Below are 4,267 nucleotides of genomic sequence, written 5' to 3'. Positions count from 1 at the left end.
CTTCGACCGTCTCCGACGCCCGCCAAATAAGAAAATCTAATTATGGCGCGATTGCAATCGTACAATTTAATTTTTGTTTAATTAAAAACGGGCGCCGACGTCTTGACGCGGCGCGAAAACACAATCAAGGTAATTTCCTGCCCGGTTTTTGCCCGGTTTTATTATCTGAACGCGGGAATAATGGCGGCGGTTTAATTGACGACGACTCGGGCTGCGACATTTGACGGTCTCGCGGTCGTCTTCGGGTCGCTCGCGGAAGAGATTGAAAAATTAATTGTCGGAAATTATTTGCCGCCACTTGAACTAAATAGACGAAGAAAAAAACGAAGTTCTTTGAATAGTGTTAGGGGTCAATGTTGTTTTGGTCTACCTCAAATTATCTATGCTAAAATAGATGAATTATTTTTCTCATCGGAGCTGTGTAATTAGGTGAATGTTGTTGTAACAGGCATGATATTAATAATCAACAATCACCAAAATATTGTACTTATTCCATGATTAATTAATCGATTTAGGTGCCTGATAAAGAACCTTCCTTCCTAATCCGTCACCCTCCTGTATAATAATTGTAATGAAATTTGGTGAATTTCCTTCGAACCCTCCTGGTCCCACTGTATCCTGATCCCAATCCCTGGAAGAAGGGCAAATCCCGGATATCTCTCCCAAGCTACCGTCGTATTTCCCTCGCCGACCATTTGTGTAAGATATTCGAACCTATGATCCTCAAAAGCCTATTTCAGTTCCTGGAAACCCGTTCATTAATATCTGATTTTCATTGTGGGTTTCGCTCTGATGGGTTTAAAGTTAACCATTTAGTGGGCTTAGAGGATGACATATGGAATACTTACTCGGATAGAAAACACCTGCTGGCAATATCATTGGATTTGCATAATGCACTCGACATAGTTAATAGGTTTTTCATCATCAACAATTTACACTGCTTCGGACTGACTGATAATATCCTTGACTTCGTCAAAAATTTTCTCAGCAATAGATCTTTTCGAATACGTACAGAAGGATTTCTCTTCTCCACCTACCCGTCCTCGACTGGAGTCCTTCAGGGTTCAGTTCTAGGTTCCACTTCAACTAAATTATCTCGACTCAAGTCTCACCTACCAATTTTTTGCGGACGACGTACTTACTTATTGCTGGGCAAGTCTCCAAACTTTGGAGAAAAGCTCCTCCAAGGAGCACTAAATCGTCTTTTCGCTGGTCCTCCTCCACCTGATTCATTATCTCTCCTTCAAAGTCCTCTCTAATCCACTTCTGTTGGAGGCGTAACTATACAGGCGTCCATTTCCTCTCTCTTAATAACACTCGAATCGCAATTGTTGATCCTATAAGGTTCTTTGGGTCATTTTCGACTGCCTGCTGCCCTGGAAGCATATCATTAAAAATCTTATATCTCACTGCTTCAGAGACATACAAATGTTGTCTACGTTATCTAAGCGCAAACTCAGAGATCAGTAAACCATATTTAATATATATTCCTCTAAAATTTTTCCCAAGCTAGTCTATGCTCTCTCTTGTTCGCCGCTGCTGCACCAACTTATCTCAAACCCCTTAATGTTAGTCAAAATACCGAAATCAGGATATCGCTGGATGTATTCCGATGCTCCTCTGTAATTATCTTGTACAGTATTACATCCACGCCACCTCTTTCCTACCGTAGGGCTTTTCTTTCACTGAAGTTGGCTGTGATATCACTTGCTCTGCCATCTTCTTTAGATCTAAGGCTGGGGCTGACTTGTTACTTCCCCTCCCAATCCACAACTCCAATTTCCCCCTTGGACTTTCACTAACCCCTTCATAAACACATCATTTTACCATTTTCAAAGATAGAGCTTTACCCTTATCTTATTCGGTCCAAGTTCCATGAACTTCTCCTTTCTTACCCTAGCCTCGCTAGTATATTATCGCGATGGTTCTAAATCTTTCAGTGGCTTGGCAGTACATTTGGAGTACATGGAGGACAACCGGGCATTCCGTTTCAAGTTTCCTAAATAGGGTTCAATATTGAGTGCTGATTTTTTTTGCGATACTCAAAGCTTTAAGCTACATCATAGCAGAATTTTTCAAAGAATAGCTAATCCTTACCCTGATCCCCTGGTCACCAATTCACTGTAAATCGTCTGTACGGTCTATGTGAATGGCTACAAAAAAGCTTTAGTGTGGATCGCTTCTTACATTGGCATATCGGGAATGAGCGCGCGTATACTGTTTCTGACAATTAGATACCTAGAAGATACTTTTTCATTATCATCATAGGAACAATTATAATTTTTCTCCATCGTGCTTGTCTATTTATCAAGATCATATGAGTAGTACTTGAATTTTGTGATTCTTATTTATTTTATCATACTTTGATGATTTTATTGTCGTTATTAATTTTCTGGAATGGTAATTACTTTCAGAGTGGCTACAACTTTTTCCATTCTTCGAAACGCTCATCATGTGACTTCTTCATGTGATTTTCCTTCAGTCCACCTGTTTTTTAAATGCTGTCGTTGAATCCATTTACTCGTATAGATTAATGTCCTAAATGTTTAGTACAAAGTCCGATATTCACTTTTCGATGTAGCAACTTCCAAATCGGGTGCCACACCATTCCAGTACGCTTCCCCTTCTATCTTTAGCTTTTGCTTGACATCTCTATATAATTTCGGGTACTGTTCGAGATCAGATTGTTTTGGTTCATCTAGCATCTGCAAATATTCGTCCGATATCCAGGACTGAGTTTACAGCAACATCGAAAATTCTCAAATTTCCTCTAATGACTTAAAGAATATATTTTTCTCAGTTTAAATATAAATCTTCTTGTTATGAGCTGTCTTTATATACAACGCCACATATGTTATTGGACAGCATTTAAACTATTTATACATAAATTCTATTTGAGAAACATTTAGATGATCGAAATTATTTTGTCTCCAACCAATATATTTCACTCAACCTGACAAACTTTGTTACATTGGTTTGTTCTGGCTACCTCAAGACAAAAGGTCCGCTATCGATCGGGAACCTAACGGTGTGGTCAATTAGTTCCCTAACCAGATTAAATCCGCACGGAAAATTTCAGTAATTACCGGATACGCCGCCAAGGAATTGAGACTCATTCCAAGCTCGATTTGCCGGAATTTATGGTCACCCTTCGCCATTGTCTTCTTGTTTCTTTTAGTAATTGAGGTAGCTCTGATTTAGTTCGTTATTAAAAAACGGAACGGTTTATCTTCTTGTTTATGTTCAATAAATATTGGTTTACGTATTTCGATAGCAGTAACAACAAATAAAAATAAGCTGCCATAAAAATATGTTGTTTTAAAATTACGTATCATTTTTGCCTCAGTGATTAGATCTTGCTAATGAGCGAAATTGACAAAAATAACATTATTTCTATGAACATTTTCCATGAAAGAATTTTTTGAAATATATGGAGAGTCAGAACTTTGAAGGAATTAAGTTTGGCCAATAAATGTTATATTGGAATCAATCGTAACAGGTGCATCATTAGGTGGAATATTCGCAATGCAAATACTGGTATAATACTGGTCTCAGTAAACTCTCCTGTGCGCCACATCATCACAAAACTGGTTCTTTTTTTCAAATTTAACATATTATTGAATTAGTATATATTAGTAATTACGAGTTACAATAATTAGAGTTCCCAAATAGATATGATTTTCATTCAAAATAGCACAATACTTTTTCACTTAAAGAGGGATTTCTTTAACCCGTCAGTACTCGTCTCGGTGGTATATATACTAAAATTGGAAAGATACAGGGAATATTAGCATGGGGCCGGCGCAAGGACCCAAAATCATGAAGAGTTCCTCAAACTAACTCTGAGATCATTGAAAATGAAAGAGGAGATTACTTAGCCAAGAATAGGGGGGGATCACTATTTCCTCTTCAGGAATAGAGACATGAAGCACCACTCTACTAGAATCTTTGGAGATCTAGACCAACTCAGATGGGATCTAACAGATAACAACAAGCTTTGGTAGAGGTAGAAAAAAAGTATTATCAGGGCTTTAACACCACATCAGCAGGTGCAAATTAATCTTATTCTATCGTCTCCAAATTGGTCACTGTAAACGGGCCCATGAGTTTCTCATTAAGGAAAGAAGTCCACCATTGTGCATCGAATGTGCGGTTCTCCATTGTCAACACATACTAATCGAATGCCGAAGATACAACTCGCAAAGAGGGTTGGTAAACCTGAAATAGATACTGTTTCAGAATTAAAAATTGTTTAGATTAAAATTTG

At 38.1% G+C, this 4,267-nt stretch overlaps 1 non-coding gene across 1 annotated transcript; it reads left to right on the top strand.

Annotated features, from left to right (window-relative positions):
• The first annotated feature begins 3,737 nt into the window (after positions 1-3,737).
• Positions 3,738-3,839, top strand: LOC143201832 (U6 spliceosomal RNA). The gene has a single exon (XR_013007036.1). It is a non-coding gene; the product is annotated as a U6 spliceosomal RNA (small nuclear RNA).
• Positions 3,840-4,267: the final 428 nt, after the last annotated feature.

Source organism: Rhynchophorus ferrugineus, unplaced genomic scaffold (assembly GCF_030347505.1).
Source record: "Rhynchophorus ferrugineus isolate W39M unplaced genomic scaffold, kcgeb_rfMv2 rfM8, whole genome shotgun sequence".
Classification (NCBI taxonomy): Eukaryota; Metazoa; Arthropoda; class Insecta; order Coleoptera; family Curculionidae; genus Rhynchophorus; species Rhynchophorus ferrugineus.
The sequence above is the reverse complement of the archived record's forward strand: the minus strand, read 5'-3'. Positions and strand labels throughout refer to the sequence as shown.